The sequence below is a fragment of the Zingiber officinale genome, chromosome 2A (assembly GCF_018446385.1).
Source record: "Zingiber officinale cultivar Zhangliang chromosome 2A, Zo_v1.1, whole genome shotgun sequence".
NCBI classification, from domain to species: Eukaryota; Viridiplantae; Streptophyta; class Magnoliopsida; order Zingiberales; family Zingiberaceae; genus Zingiber; species Zingiber officinale.
Genome location: NC_055988.1, coordinates 110414646 through 110432405, shown reverse-complemented (window position 1 = coordinate 110432405; position 17760 = coordinate 110414646). Strand labels below are relative to the sequence as shown.

Here is a 17760-nt window from a genome sequence, read left to right as displayed (position 1 = left end):
AGAATTCTATTCTCTAATTTATTTTATGTCTTTTAGAGACTCATAGTGCGTGTGGCTCAATAGGTTCTTGGTTTATCTTGGTTATTCATAATTAACTACTTAATTATGGAACGATCATGAATGACACCTACTAGTATATCATGATCCCCAATTAACTAGAAAATCACAGTTGATCTCAGAACTAATTCTGACTCTTCGGCAGCTACAGTGAGTCGTGTCTCATTCCTTTTACTTATCTTATATCCACTTTGTTCAGGATATGGTCTATGTGTCTGTCTCCACTAGGTTGACTACGTCACACCTAGTCCAAGTAATACTTCCTCGTTATACAAATTCAAATCACTCGTACATGTGTACAAAAGTCTCATACTCTTAACATGTGGTGTTTTAGTCAAAGACTTTGATTAATAATCCTAACGAGTGGCCATAGGGTATACATCTCCTCACAAGGAGCGGTGAATCTTCTGTGGGTTATCCAAACACTTTCAGACACTTTAACTTATACCCAATCATCTCAGGTCCACACATTCAAAAGATGTTTGCTTAAGAAGTCAAAATATAAGTCTCCATAACTAAGATGACTTGTATATCTCAAGTCGAAGGAAACTTGAACTTAAGCTACAGTAAAACTTCATAGACATATCCATATATGTAGAAAATTATATGAAGTCTTACAGCAAGTCACTCTAATGAACTGGTTACCATAACTAGTATACCCGTTTAACTCTCGATATCCCAATGCCTCCAACTAGTGAGAAACAACTGCTTGACTGAACCAAGGAGTATAATCTGTGCTAGTCTTACAAAATTGATGATGTCCGAATGCACTAATTTGATGACTAGGGAAATTCTAATATGTTCATAATTGCAAATGTAGAGATAATCACTAGTTGTGATCCAATTATAAATTTTCTCATGCTATGAATCATATTCCAGACATTCAGTAAATGAGTTTAAGACTATTCAAATATATAATATATACTCAAATAGTGAATCTATATTTATCAAATAAATAGTAAAAACTATAAGGCGATTGCTTTAGGACATCCCTCAAAATCTAACAAGAAATCAATTATTTCTCGGTCTTTTGGCTAAAATCAAGTGTAGTATCTATTCTTATCAATTTATTATCTGATATAAAAAAATTAAATTATTTTTTTTATGAGGGAGTGTCTGTTTCAATAGCTTGTTGTTGGGTTCTCAAGTGTCGCCTTTGCGTTGTACTACTGCATGGGTCTGACACACTCTTACCAAGTCCAATTTATAAATCTGGGCACTAATTTACACATATTCATGTATTATATTACACATGCAATGCGTGTGCACGATGACTAGTAAATATACATAATCTAATATCCCCCCTCAAACTCATGATGCTATAGCTAGAAGCATTGAAAGTTTGTTAGACAAGAAACGAAAGCATGAAGGGGAATGTGCTTTGGTAAACATATCATCAATCTGTAGATTAGAAGGAACGAAAGATAATGTGACGGTGTCAATATGAAGATGTGACGAGTAATGTGATAATCAATTTCAATATATTTCGTCTGCTCATGAAAAACTGAATTACATGCAATTTGAATAATACTTTGATTATTAATATAACAGAGTAGGTTGATGAAGAGAGATACCCATTATCTGCAAGCAACCAACACAACCAAACTATCTCACAAGTAGTTGAGGTCATGACACAATACTCAGTTTTGTGAAAATCTAGAAACAACATATTGTTTCTTACTCTTTCAAGAAATGAGAAAATCATCAAGAAAAACATAGAAGCCAATGGTAGATTTGTGATTTATAGGATCACCAGTCCAATCAACATCAGAGTATGCACGTAGTTTTAGAGATGAAGTAGAAGGAAATAAAAGGCTTCAAAATTGAGTGTCTCGAAGATACCTGAGAATATGAAGAACAACAGTCCAATGAACTATAGTTGGTGCAGTGACAAATTGTCTAACCACATGAACAACATATACAATATCTGGATGAGTCATAGTGAGATAAATGAAACTTCCAACAATAGTTACGTACAAACTAGGATCCAGCAAAGGTAGGTCATCAGATAAAGAATACCGAGCATTAGTTTCAATAGGAGTATCAACGATTCTATTATTAGTAAGACGTGCACATTCAAACATATTAGATATATACTTTAACTAGGATAAAAGATAATATTTTGGGGAATAGGCGACCTCAATACCCAGAAAGTAGCATAGTATATTCAAGTCTTTCATAGTAAAATAACGAGCCAACTCAGACTTCAATGAATCATCATCAGTAATAATTATATCATCAAGATATAATGATAAAATAATATGACTTGCACTCGTACATCTAATAAATAATGTTAAATCATGATTACTAGAATGAAAACCAAGTGAAGTAATTACTATAGAGAACTTCTCAAACCAAGCATGAGATGCTTGTTTGAGATCATAAAGCGCTTTGCAAAGCCTATAAACTTCTTTAGGTTGTTGTGAAATAGCAGAAGGAGGTGTCATATAAACTTTTTCATGAAAATCAACATTTATAAATTCATTCTTAACATCCATCTAAGATATTTTCCATTAACAAATAGAAGTAACAACAATCAAACTACGAACAGTAGTCACAAACAGTAGTCATCTTTGCAATAGGAGCAAATGTTTCTTCATAACCCATGTCATACTTCTGAGAATAACTTTTAGCAACAAGATGATCTTTGTATCATTAGTTAAATCCATAAAATTTAGTTTTGATTTGATATACTCAACGAGAGCCACTAGTGTGTGTGTTTCTGGTGACAGTGGTACCAAATCCCATGTATAAGTCTGATGCAGAGCAGTTAGTTCTTAATCCATAGCATTCTGCCAAAGTGGATTATGAACAACATCTCTATAGGATACATGCTCAAATAGACAATGAACAGATGCAACAAATGAAACAAAAGAATTAGAATAACAAGAGTAAGTAAAATCTAGTAGTTTAGTAGACTTAAAAACGTGGGTGGACTGATGATGGTGGAGAGTGTTGGAGCAATCCCAATGGTCCGCGGGACCATGTGTTTTGGTGTTTGGGCAAAGGGTTTAAGTTAGGTTTACCCTCGTTATTTGATATGTGTACTTGAGTTGTGCAGGACTGCAGGTGACACATGTGACTCAGGTTGACGGCTTCGGGTCCGATGAAGGATGGCATTGAGGACAAGCCGCGGGCTTGAATGCATCTGAGGGATCGTGGACAAGGCAGCAAGGACAAGGGCCGAGGGAAGCGACTTCGAGGCATACGCGAAGGATGGCATTGGAGACAAGCCGCGGGCTTGGATGCATCCGAGGGATGAGAGCCAAAGGAAGTAGGCTTAAAGGCAAGAGGTCAAAGCTACAAAGAAGAGTCAAGTGAGTCGTGAGGGTCCGAGTGCGAGTGAAATGTACTCGGGATGGGAAACCCTAAGTTTAGGGTTGTACCAGTCGACTGGTACTGGAACCAGTCGACTGGTACTGGAACCAGTCGACTGGTGGTGAGCACAGAAGCATTCTGTGCCCGAAATGGCTGGGATCAGTCGACTGGTCATGGGACTAGTCGACTGATAGATAGCCGTTGGAGTGCCGTTGGGCTGGCACCAGTCGACTGGTGCATGGACCAGTCGACTGGTAACGGGCAAATCAGCAAGGCTGATTTCCCCAAGCTCTATAAGAGGGAGCTTGGGATGGCCGGTCAACTTGACGAAATTAGACTTGGTTAAAGCCTAATTAGTAGTCATCTAGTGCTCTAGCAATCCAAGTGTTCTTGATCGAGTTGTGGCGAGGTTTCTCCACCGACAAGGAGGATTGTGCTAGCCGGAGTTTCCGGGGACTAATCCACCGACGGATTGAGGGATCGTCCACCTTACGGACAGCCGTGGAGTAGGAGCATCATCTCCGAACCACGTTACATAGAACGTGTTAGCGGTTTGCATTTCATTTCTTTGTCTTGTATTTAGTTTAGCTTGTTTGTTTTTATTTGTATTCCGCTGCGCAAGCTAACAATAGTGTAGGAAGCTAACGATTTGGAGGTGCCGTCTATCCAACCCCCCTTCAAGCCGGCCACCGATCCTCCAACAAGTGGTATCAGAGTGAGGACGCTCTCCGTTGGACTAACCGCCAAGGAAGCACAAGATGGCCGGGTTTATTATCCCTCCAAAATTTGAAGGAGGAAGCCTTGGGGACATCACGTATTGGATGATGAGGATGGAGATTTTCTTCAACACGGATTGGGACACCATGATGGTGGTCAAAGAATCGTTTGAAGTCCCGAAAGACAAGAAAGGAAAAAGACTCCAACCACGACGTTGGATGGAAGAGCAAACCACACGATCGGAGGCAAATTCAAAGGTAATATCTATATTGATTGATATTTTGCCTAATCATGTGATAAATGGTGTAGGTGAGTATAAGAACGCCCATGAGTTGTGGAGCAAGGTGAAGATGGTTCTACAAGAAGAACCTAAACCTACATAAGAGGAAGAAGAACCCATTGAGATGGGTCTAGTTGCTCAAGTTGAAGAGGAGCAAACGGAAGTTGAGCCATGCTCAACATCCGAGGAGGAGAAGGAAGATGAGACATCATCTACATCCACAAGGGTTGAAGAAAAGTCCAAGACAAGTGAAGTGGAGGAAGAAGAGATCTTGGAGGTCAACCTAGTGAGCACCTCCACCGAAGCAAAGTCAAAGGACCACATCATTTGCTTCGGTTGCAATGAGAAGGGACACTACTGTTGGGACCTTAGATGGCTAGAGGGGGGTGAATAGCCTCTTTGAAAAACACTAAACACAAATTTCTTCAAGAACTTTGTTAGCACAGCGGAATTAGAAAACTAAAACAAGAAAGCACAGCACACTAAGAGATTTACGAGGTTCGGGGATAACTTGCCCCTACTCCTCGGCGTGTCCGTAAGGTGGACGAATCCTCTTGATCTTTCGGTAGATCACACCCCGGAAGCTATCCGGCTAAAAGATTCTCCTTCTCGGTGGAGTAACCTCTCCACAAAGTCTTTAACAGCAGTAAGAAATTAAGCACAAGACTTACAGTAGTGGCTCAAGTGAAAATGATCAAAGGAAGCTCACAGCCACAATCAGCGAAGAACAAGCACACTGCTTCAATCTTCCAGAGAGTTTTTCTCCACAGTGTTTTTCACAGCAAGAGCACAAAAAGCATTGTTACGAGAGCCTCTCCTCTCCACCTTCATATGCCTCTCTGCTCTGTAACGGATCTCTGCCAAACCTGCAGCAAATCCCTGCAACCGTCCACGACGTCGCCAATCACGCTTCTTCCTTGTCTGATTGTCTCAGCTCCCACCAATGGCATCCTCGTTTCCACTGGTACCTCTGAGCTTGAACCTATCAGCACAAGTCAAGCTGATTTCGACCAAACGGCTGCCAACAGATCGCAAACGAGACGTTGCTACCAAAACTGGTTTGTCCGCAGCGAGACACAGCAAAAGCTTTTTCGTCGCCTTCTACTAATGATCCTTAATTTGAATTCACCCAACATCAAGTAATCTGTAACCTGTAACTTCGAGAAAGCTTGCAGCAGATGGTTAGAAACGAAATAGGTAAAAGCAATTGCGAATCAGAAACAATAAGAGAAAGCGCATGCAAAACAAGCCATACTGTGGATCGGTGAGCAGACCGATCCACGCTTCTATTTATCGTCACTGATCGGTCCGGGGACCGATCAGGTGCTTGTCTGATCGGTCCCAAGACCGATCCACCCCTTCACGCGAATCTGGCAACGAAGCCTGATCGGTCTGTGGACCGATCAGGACTCAGCTGGATCGGTCCGTAAGACCGATCAGTATCCACTCAGCGCTACTGAGGATCATCTGATCGGTCCCCAGACCGATCAGTATACACTCAGTGTGCTACTGAGTGTTGTCTGATCGGTCCCCGGACCGATCAGTATACACTCAGTGTGCTACTGAGTGTTGCCTGATCGGTCTGCAGATCGATCAGGCAACTGGATCGGTCTACAGACCGATCAGCCGTGCCACTGGATCGGTCGGCAGACCGATCCAGGTGTCCAAGGTTTCACTGGATCGGTCTGGAGACCGATCCAGCTTCTTGACTCAGTCCGGGTCGAGCCCTCTCTGACCTAGTCCGGAGAAATGAGCTCCCTAGCTCTCTCCGACTTCATTTGGTCCTAGAGTACGAGCTACCGAGCCCTCTCTGACTTCGCATGCCAAGCTTCCTTCTTGGACTTTTCAACACCAGATGTCCGATCACCCTTGATCCATCTGGATTTTCCCTTGCCTGGCTTCACTCACCAGGACTTGCCAACTGCCTAACATCTCAGTTAGGACTTTCCCACTGCCTGGCTTCACTCGCCAGGACTTTCCAACTGCCTAACATCCCAGTTAGGACTCTCCACTCGTGCCAAGCTCCCTGCTTGGACTTCTCCAGTGCCAAGTCTCCATACTTGGACTTTTTCCCGAATCAGGTCAACCTAGATTAGTAATTAATCTGAGTTAAATATCTGATACAAACTTAAATCAGTGTCAACAGCAAAACAACATCCAGGTCAGACTGTATCAACAATCTCCCCCTTTTTGTTGTTTGACAACACGATTTAAGTTTAGATCAGAAGTGCTCATTTACCCATAATTTTAGGGAAATCGGGATCCTCCCCCTAAGACGGATACACCACCAAGTCAATGACGGGAATCAAGATCCTTCCCGTTATCCTCTCCCCTAAAATTAAGCTTTCATACATTTCTAAACTTAGGTATCCTCTCCCCCTTTGTCAAACACCGAAAAGGCTCCCCCTTAATCCATACTGCCTTCTCTTAACCAACCTAGAGTTCCCTCTAAGGTTTCAATATGACAGTAAGATAGACAAAAGATACAATCAAATCATGGCATAGGAACAGCATAATAAAAAAACATAGACAATGAAGCATAATAAAGAGCAAGCAAATATAAAACCGAGTATTATAAATATATGAGTAGCATCAGAAGTGCAAACATCCAGGTCCAACATAAAGACTAACAAATAACATCCAAAATACAGACAGCCAACAAACAAACTGTATCAATCAACATCCTCACACTGAGGAACACCGCCATCATCGGCAGGAGGGGTGAAATCCTGAGGCGGCATGCTGGAGGATGAATAGCCTGGGTAAGACTGCGGAGGCGGGTAGCGTGCCATCCATCCGAGTAGCAATTGCTGTGTCACCACCTGATGACTGCGCATATCATCGAAGCGCTGGTCAATATGCCCGCGCAGGTCATCGTAGCGCTGGTCTATCCGAATACGTAGTCCATCGAACTCAGCAGCCACCATCTCCTCGTGTCGATCAAAGCGGCTCTCCAGCTCGGCGATCTGCCAGCGCAGATCAGGATCCGCCTCGCCAATGTCAGCAGGAGGAGCAGCTGCAACCTGTCGTGGGGGGCCCCGTGGAAACTCACCTAAGGCTCTCCCATCCTTCCACTGAACATCCCCATTTCGCCCTATGATTCCAGACTTGGAAAATGCCCGTTTCCCAAGTCGACAATCCTGCCTGACCATTTTGATTATTCTACCCTTAGAGACATCAATCTGAAGGGTCTCAAGCCAATCAGTAATTATATGCCCATAAGGCATATAAATGGTGAAGCCGCTAGGCTGAGAATATGATATGATCGAGGAGTAGATGCTCGACATGATATCAAAATCGAGACGCCGACGCAAACCATAAAGCATAAGACAATGATATGGTCGGATCTCAGATAATGGTTTAGATGTGATAGGTAGAAGGCAGTTCGTGACAATTTTAAAAAGAATGTAATCTTGAGGAGATAATCTCAAGGCTGCAAAAGTAGGGAAGTCAACATCTAGCTCATCTAGCCCTTGTCTAGGCTGTCTGAAGAAGTACTCATATATGTCGTCAGGTGAGATATCAAACGGTGGAAGTAATTGTTCTGGTAAGTCAGGAAATATCGAAAAAACATCACCGGAACACCTCCGACAATCGAGATACTCAAAGAAAGATGAGATACTGAAATCAAGAGTCCGCTTAGCAACTCTTGTTTTAAAACCTTGATCACTAGTCTCATGAAGGTTATTATAGAACTCAGAGACCAGGTCATAGTTGATATCTCGTTCCAAGTAGACTAGTGAATCGAGTTTGTAGTATGCTATGATTTCGGACACTTGTGGGCAAAATTCGTCCATGAATTTTCTATCCACGGACTTACAAGGGAGTAATTTGAAAGTCCTTTGTTGAAAAGCTTGCTCAGACTGGCGGTTTGGGAATCTACTGGAACTAGCTGATTGTGGTCGAGAGGGAGCAGTAGAAGTTTTGGATTTGGATTTCTTGGTAGGTTCCTTAGAGGTTCCCTCACCATCAGTGGGTTTCTTCCTAAGGGGTCACAATGGGATAAAATGGGGCATTGAGTGAGCACCGGAGCCATCAACAATGAAGAACCGAGACAACAAAACAACAGAAGATTCAGTGAGAAATGAAAACACAAAGCCAAGTTTTTAGAGAGGCAAGAAGTTACCTTGGTGCCATTTGAACTTTAGAATAGGGCTTCGAGGGTTAGAGCTTCGGGTAGGGTTTGCTGTGCAACGAGAGAGGAAAAAGAGTGGAATGGTGGGGAGAGACGGCTAGGGTTCGCGTGAATGAGGGAAAAAGAAGGGATCGGGAGGTTTTAAGAGTTTAGATGAGTGTACAGTGAAGAAAGGATCGGACGGTTGTCCGATCAGAAGGTATCCGAAGCCCCCTGATCGGTCACCAGACCGATCAGAAGGTGATCAGTAGCCTTCAGCGAAGCCCCTGATCGGTCTGGTGACCGATCAGGGAACTTCCTGATCGGTCCGTAGACCGATCAGAGATCGATCAGTAACCCCTAAGTCACAGACTTAACCAATGGAACCACTGATCGGTCTATGGACCGATCAGAAGAGCCTTATGCGTATCAGATTATCCTGATCGGTCCCTGGACCGATCAGTGAGGCGCACAAAAATAACCTGATCGGTCCCTGGACCGATCAGATTACAGACAGAAAGGTTGGGAAGTTTTTGGATCGGTCTGTCGACCGATCCATCTTCTCCTGATCGGGCTGTAGCCCGATCAGAGTCTGATACTGAAATTTTCAGTGATTTCAGTAACCGAAATCCTTAGATATGTTTGATAGTTCGTAGAAGTTTCTCCAGTAAAAATTTCAAAATCAATATCTAGAACCCTGAGAATCTACAAGCATAATTATGTCCTAACGATGGGCTCTTATGGTGTGAATTTGTTTATAATTTGAGACTTTCAAATTCGAGCACAAACACTGAGATTTCAGACAAGTTTCAAGTTTGTCAAAATAGACAACTCAAGGTTAAAAACTGAAATCTTCAACCTTGCTATGTTCAGTCCCAAATTTGGCAAAAAAATGTCCAAATTTCTATCATTATTTCGATGACTTATCCTAGTTTCAATCAAAATCACGAAAGGTATCGATCAAAGGTATCAAACATTCCAACAATCAAGGTTACATGATTTATAGGGAAAAGTCCAACCAAGTTTCCTTGGTTGGAATATATGAGTAAGATCTAGGAACCAAATACACATGAATTATGTAATGGTCTTCCCCATACTCAATTAATGTCTCTTCAACCTAATTATTCAAAGATGCATGATACATTTTGAATAATTTGGTTGTTCCTAGCATCTCACCCCATTTCTAGCAAACAAAAACAATTTGTTAAACCTTATCGTTTGTGTGAGATGTCCCCAAGTTGCCCAAAATATTATCCCAATTACTCTTGTCATTTTAATAGTCCTTATTGATCATGGTGAAGTTCTAATGACCTAAGGAGCCAAACACATTCCCAACTCCCTCCTTAAATGACTAAATTCATTCTCCGGAAGGGGTTTGGTGAAAATGTCGGCTAGGTTTGACTTTGACTCCACATATGTGAGTGCAATGTCTCCCCTAGCTACGTGATCTCTTATGAAGTGATGACGCACTTCAATGTGTTTGGTTCTCGAATGATGGACTGGATTTTTAGTTAGGTTGATTGTGCTAATGTTGTCGCATAGCACTTGTACACCCTTATAAGAGAGTCCATAATCCTCTAGGGTGTGTATCATCCACAACAACTGTGATACACTCTCTCCCATGGCAATATATTCAGCCTCGGTCGTGGAGAGAGCAACACAATGTTGCTTCCGACTTGACCAACTAACTAAACATGAACCTAAAAATTGGCAACCCCCACTCGTACTTTTCCGATCCAATTTGCACCCAGCATAATCGGAGTTGGTATAACCTATCAAGTCAAATGATTCAGTACGAGGGTACCAAAGACCTACTCTAATTGTGCCTTTAAGGTATCTCAGAATTCTCTTAACTGCAATTAAGTGAGATTCCTTGGCACAGACTTGATACCTAGCGCACATGCCCACAGCAAAGAGTATGTCCGGTCGACTAGCTGTGAGATATAGAAGACTACCGATCATGCTTCTATATTGCGTTAGATCAACTGATTTTCCACTCTCATCATTGTCAAGACGAGTGCTCGTCGCCATAGGAGTGGATACTTCCTTAGAATCACTCATTTTGAATTTCTTAAGCATCTCTTGAGTGTATTTTGCTTGATGGACATAAATGCCATCTCTAGTTTGTTTGATTTCTAGTCCAAGGAAGAATGTCAATTCTCCCACAAGACTCATTTCAAACTCACTTTCCATGTGAGTGATAAATTCATTTAAATAGCCCTTGTTATTTGAGCCACAAATTATGTCATCGACATATACTTGGGCTACAAAAATATTTTCACCATCTCTACGTAGAAATAGTGTTGGGTCTATTTGGCCTCTTACAAAACCCTTCTCTAGTAAATATGTTGACAACCTCTCGTACCAAGCTCGTGGTGCTTGTTTAAGCCCATAAAGTGCTTTCTTGAGCTTATATACGTGGTTTGGAGCTTCGGTACTCACAAACCCCGGTGGTTGTTCAACATATACCTCTTCTTTGATGAGACCGTTTAAGAAAGCCGATTTAACGTCCATTTGATAGAGCTTGAAACCTCTATGTGCAGCAAAAGCTAGCATCAAACGAATGGACTCTAATCGTGCCACGGAGCATAAGTCTCATCATAATCGAGACCTTCGACTTGACTATAGCCCTTGGCTACAAGTCTTGCCTTGTTTCTTACAACTTCTCCCTTTTGATTTAACTTATTTTTGAAGACCCATTTAGTTCCAATAATGGTGGTCTTCTTAGGTCTAGGAACTAAGTCCCACACTTGGCTCCTTTCAAATTGACCTAATTCGTCTTGCATAGCTATGATCCAATCAGGATCGTGCAATGCCTCATCAACTAATTTTGGTTCAATCTCTGAAATCAATGCGACTTCATTAGACTCATTTCTGAAGAATGACCTAGTCCTAACCCCTTGTTGAATGTCTCCCACAATTTGGTCTTGGGGATGACTAGAGGCTATCCTAGATTGTCTTGGTGTTGATGGTGCCTCATGAATGGTCTCACTAGGCACGGGCAAGGACTCACTATCTGGCAAAGGATCAGATTGAGTTCTTTGTTGCCTTTGCTCATCAACATCAGAGTCAACTTCGACTCGTTCTTCATTTTGATCATTTAAACTTAGATTTCTAAGTTCAAATTGAATTTCTCCTATAGCCCTTGATTGATCATTTGAGTTAGGGATTTCTTCAAAAGCTACATCAGAGGACTCTTCAATCAGTTTAGTCCTATTGTTGTAGACTCGATAGGCTTTGCTGGTAAGAGAATACCCGACCAGTATCCCTTGATCAGCCTTAGCCGTGAACTTCCCAAGATGGTCCTTGGTGTTCAAAATAAACACCTTACAACCAAACACCCTAAGATGTTTAATTGTAGGTGGTTTCCCAAACCAAAGTTCATGAGGAGTCTTTCCTAAAAACCTATGTATTAAAACTCGATTTTGCACATAGCAAGCTGTATTCACAGCTTCAGCCCATAAGTAGCTCGGTAGTGAGTACTCATGAAGCATGCTTCGTGCAGCCTCTTGTAGGACTCGGTTCTTTCTCTCCACAACCCCATTTTGCTGTGGGGTCCTTGGAGTAGAGAACTCATGCCTATATCCCTTTTCTTGACAAAACTCTAAAAACCTATGATTTTGAAATTCCCCACCATGATCACTTCTAATGGTTTTAATTGTTGTCGATTTTTCATTTTCAGTTCTTCTACAAAAGGAAATAAAAATATCTATAGTTTGGTCCTTATGTTTCAAGAAGAAAGTCCATGTGTATCTAGTAAAATCATCAACGATTACCAAACAATATCTACTTCCATTCAATGATATTACACTACTGCAATCAAATAGGTCCATGTGCAATAAATCTAAAGCGTAGATGTACTTACATTGCTTTTACCTTTATTTTGTTTGCTTACCCTTTTGACATGCATCACATAGTTTGGTCTTGTGGAACTTGATGCTTGGTAAGCCTCGCACTAATCCTTGGTTGGCCAACTTCCAGATGTTCTTCATGTTTACATGTGCCAATCTTCTATGCCATAACCAAGACTCTTCTTCTTTCGACATGAAACACTTAATCACAGCATTAGTAGCACTTTTAAATGATACTTGATAAATATTGTCAACCCTTGTGCCTACTAGTACCGTGTCAAGTGTGTCAATGTGTTTAACCAAACATTGACTTGAATGAAATTCAATTGTGTAACTCGTATCACACAATTGACTGACACTTAGGAGATTAAAAGTCATCCCCTTGACTAGAAGGACATTTTTGATATGGAGACATTCGGATATATGAATGTCTCCAACTCCTACAACCTTAAGACTACCATTGTTACCAAATGACACATTACCTCTATTTTTGTTTTGAATGGTAGAAAATAGTGACTTGTCCCCGGTCATGTGCTTGGAGCATCCACTATCAACAAACCAAGTTGATAGACGCTCCCCCTTTACCAATGCCTACAAGACACGAAAGATAGATGTTTTATGTACCCAAATCTTGGGACCTAATGCATCTACAATGAAAGACTTAGGCACCCATGCCTTTGTTACCTTCTTCCTAGTCTCATGAACCCTAGAAACATGCGATCTATGAAATTGGGTTCTTGACACTAAAGAGATAAAACTAGACTCCTTAGGTTGGTATCCTAATCCAGCCTTGTTGTAGACCGCCCTTTGGGCATTTAGAATCATGTCTAAGGTCTTAGAGCTGGTTGAGAATTTCTCAAGCATTTTCTTGAGCTTCTCAATTTCACCCTTCAAGGTTTTGTTTTCATCCTCTAGGGCCTCTTGATAAAGGTCATCGACCTCATCTTCCCTAAGGGCCCTTAATTTCTCTATTTCATCTTTTAGCAGTTTAGTTTCTGTTTTTGATTTTTTAAGGGAAGTAGACAAATGTGCAATTGTTTTATAACACTTTTCTAAATGGGGAGAGGTTACCTCTTCATCATCCGAAGATGATGAAGTCGCGGCTGAAGAGCTTGAGTCCTCACTCTCGGACTCGGACTCCTCTCTTGCCATGAGGGCTAACTGTCGTGTACTCTTCTCCCTCTTCTCTTCCTCAGATGAACTTGAAGAAGACTCATCCCATGTAGCTTTTAGAGCCTTCTTCTTCTTGACTCTTTCCTCCTTCTTTTTTAATTTCGGACACTCGCTCCGATAGTGTCCCTTTTTGCTGCACTCATAACATGTAACATTAGTTTTGTCAATATTTTGTTCACTAGGTTTACCTTTCCCTTTGTATCTTCTGCTCCTTCTCATGATTCTTCTCACGAAGTTGGCAATCTCGCTTGATGATGATTCACCTTCATCATCGGACTCGGAGGAGGATGAAGATGAAACAATTTCTTTCTCCTTCTTCTTTTCTTTCTTTCTTCTTCCCTCCTTGCTCTTTTCTTCTGTAACCAAAGCAATACCTTTCTCTTTTTGCCCTTTGTTAGCAAGTTCATGTAATTCCATTTCACAAAAAAATTCATCTAACTTAACAATGGAAAGATCCTTGGATACCTTGTAGGCATCCACCATGGATGACCACAAGGCATTCCTAGGAAAAGCTTTTAGAGCATACCTTACGAGGTCACGGTTTTCTACTCGTTCATCCACCGAATGGAGACCATTGATGATCTCCTTGAACCTTCCATGTATCTCACTTACAGTTTCATTCTCCTTCATGACAAGGTTCTGTAGTTGGTTTAGGAACAAATCCCTCTTGGCGATCCGAGAGTCTCGAGTCCCTTCTTGGAGCTCGATGAGCTTGTTCCATAGATCCTTCGCACTTGTGAAAGGACCAACCTTGACAAGTTGATCCTTGGCTATCCCACATTGCAAAGTGACAACCGCCTTGGCATCGGCTTGTCCCTTGCGAGTTTGCTCGGTTGACCATCTCGATGAGTCGAGTTCCTTACCTTCTTCGTCCTTTGGAGGTGAGAATCCCTCCTTGACCGAGAACCACATGGAGATATCAGTCTTGAGGTAATACTCCATGCGGCTTTTCCAGTATTGAAAATCTACTCCATCGAAATAAGGTGGACGGTTGGTGCTGAGTCCCTCCTTCATGGCCATTGTTTAGCTCTTTGGGTTGTTAAGCCGTAATGAAGAGAACCTGGCTCTGATACCACTTGTTGGGACCTTAGATGGCTAGAGGGGGGTGAATAGCCTCTTTGAAAAACACTAAACACAAATTTCTTCAAGAACTTTGTTAGCACAGCGGAATTAGAAAACTAAAACAAGAAAGCACAAGACTTACAGTAGTGGTTGAGGTGAAATGATCATAGGAAGCTCACAGCCCGTAAGGTGGGCGAAATCCTCTTGATCTTTCGGTAGATCACACCCGGAAGCTATCCGGCTAAAGGATTCTCCTTCTCGGTGGAGTAACCTCTCCACAAAGTCTTTAACAGCAGTAAGAAATTAAGCACAAGACTTACAGTAGTGGCTCAAGTGAAAATGATCAAAGGAAGCTCACAGCCACAATCAGCGAAGAACAAGCACACTGCTTCAATCTTCCAGAGAGTTTTTCTCCACAGTGTTTTTCACAGCAAGAGCACAAAAAGCATTGTTACGAGAGCCTCTCCTCTCCACCTTCATATGCCTCTCTGCTCTGTAACGGATCTCTGCCAAACCTGCAGCAAATCCCTGCAAATCCCTGCAACCGTCCACGACGTCGCCAATCACGCTTCTTCCTTGTCTGATTGTCTCAGCTCCCACCAATGGCATCCTCGTTTCCACTGGTACCTCTGAGCTTGAACCTATCAGCACAAGTCAAGCTGATTTCGACCAAACGGCTGCCAGCAGATCGCAAACGAGACGTTGCTACCAAAACTGGTTTGTCCGCAGCGAGACACAGCAAAAGCTTTTTCGTCGCCTTCTACTAATGATCCTTAATTTGAATTCACCCAACATCAAGTAATCTGTAACCTGTAACTTCGAGAAAGCTTACAGCAGATGGTTAGAAACGAAATAGGTAAAAGCAATTGCGAATCAGAAACAATAAGAGAAAGCGCATGCAAAACAAGCCATACTGTGGATCGGTCTGCACCGATCCATGCTCTGAATCATCTCTGATCGGTCTGCGGACGATCAGGAACTAATCTGATCGGTCCCCGGACCATCAGACTCGCTCTTTAGAGCCTTGATCGGTCTGCGGACCGATCGGGCACTATCTGATCGGTCCCGGACCGATCAGATGTCGCTAATCCGTGCTTAAAGCCCGATCGGTCTCCGGACGATCAATGAAATCTCGATGGGCTATCGATTGACTTGATCGGTCCACGCACGATCGGTAAAACTGATGGGCTCGATCGATTCGATCGGTCTGCATCGATCGCAAACGCTCGAGTATCTGATCAATTCGATCGGTCGGCACCGATCGTATAGCCACCGGATCGGCGGACCGATCCAGTGTCCAAGTTTCACTGGATCGGGTCACGACCGATCCAGCCTTCTGACTCGCATCGGCCGAGCCCTCTCGACCTAGTCCGAGAAACGAGCTCCTAGCTCTCTCCGACTTCATCCGGTCCTAGAGAACGACCGAGCCCTCTCTGACTTCGCATGCCAAGCTTCCTTCTTGGACTTTTCAACACCAGATGTCCGATCACCCTTGATCCATCTGGATTTTCCCTTGCCTGGCTTCACTCACCAGGACTTGCCAACTGCCTAACATCCCAGTTAGGACTTTCCCACTGCCTGGCTTCACTCGCCAGGACTTTCCAACTGCCTAACATCCCAGTTAGGACTTTCCACTCGTGCCAAGCTCCCTGCTTGGACTTCTCCAGTGCCAAGTCTCCATACTTGGACTTTTTCCCGAATCAGGTCAACCAAGTCAACCTAGATTAGTAATTAATCTGAGTTAAATATCTGATACAAACTTAAATCAGTGTCAACAGCAAAACAACATTCAGGTCAGACTGTATCAACAACTACAAGAGTAGGTGTCCATTCGGTAAGAAGAAGGTAACTCCTAAACCCAATCAAGTTATTTTAAATGCTAACATGGGTGGTAGGAATGAAGAAGCCCAAAGGAGGAGAATACGTATCGTATGCTTCACATGTGGGGAGAAGGGACACTACCACACAAAATGTCCCAAGAAAAGGGAGATCAAGAAGCTTGCGCATTTAAAGAAGTGGGAGAAGAAGAAAAGGAGCTCAAGTCAAGGGGGAGCTTCAAGGGTAAGGGAGGTATACCCTAATTTGAAATGCAATTCAAATTTTCATTCCTCCATGCATGCTAGGAATAATTCTCATTATTTACCCATGCAAAATTTTGGATTTAAATATCATGATAGGAATAGGGTTAATGTAGATCAAAATCCTAGGAAATCTATGCATGAAAAATCTAGAAACAATAGATCTAGGGAGACCCAAGGCATTAATCCCAAGAAGGGGAGACACATGCCTAGGAAGGGTAGGTCTAGAAATGTCCAATTTGGACAAATTAACTCTAGGGTTAGAAACCTAGAGAAGGAGAATCAAGCTTTAAGGGGAAAGCTTGATAAGTTAGAACAATTCCTTAAGAGATTCAATGTTGGATCTAAGGAATTAAGGATGATGTTGGGTAGCCAAAGACCCAACAATGATAGATCAGGCTTGGGATACCGATCTAGTCCCTCCAAGGCCAATGAGAGTTCATATGCTAGGGTGGCAAATGATCATGGCAAGGGAGAGTCCTCCAAAGCTAAGGGAAAGTCTTATGCTAGGGTGGCATATGACTATGGCAAGGAGAAACCAATAAATGGCAAGGGAAAGTCATTTAATGGTAAGAAGAAATTAACCAAGGACAAGGTGTCCAAGGTTAAGAAAGTTACGTTTGTAGGCCAAGTGTCACCGGGGGTGAACCGATGTGGCCTAGCCATTGTGGATGAGTCACCTAGGGAGGTGGCTAAGGCAAAGAGCTCTAGGGGGAGCTCTAAGAGTCAATTTGGGACCCATGGCCAATGGATCTCAGGTGGGTACTACTTGGGAGTCTAGAGGAGCCATGGAGTGTGCCAAAAGGTTTGGAGATGGATTTGAGTCTCAAACCTAGGGATTTGGCACACATGGATTATGTTTCATGCAAGGAAATATGACATTAAGGGTCATATTGCATGATAATTGGTTTTTGATGTATAGATGTCATATAAACCAATGCTAGGGATGCATTGTGGGTTGGTATGGGCACATACATCAAGAGGAAGCCAAAACTAGGACTTTAGGTCAAGGTTCAATTGAACCATTTAGTTAGTTTTGGATTTTGTGTCAATCTTGGGATTGGTGATAGATACATTTTGTAATGTATTTTTCTCAAGTAGACAAGGGTA

The 17760-nt window shown here is 42.4% G+C and overlaps 1 pseudogene; it reads left to right on the top strand.

Annotated features, from left to right (window-relative positions):
- The first annotated feature begins 1071 nt into the window (after positions 1 to 1071).
- LOC122044494 lies at positions 1072 to 1250 on the top strand (annotated as a pseudogene).
- Positions 1251 to 17760: the final 16510 nt, after the last annotated feature.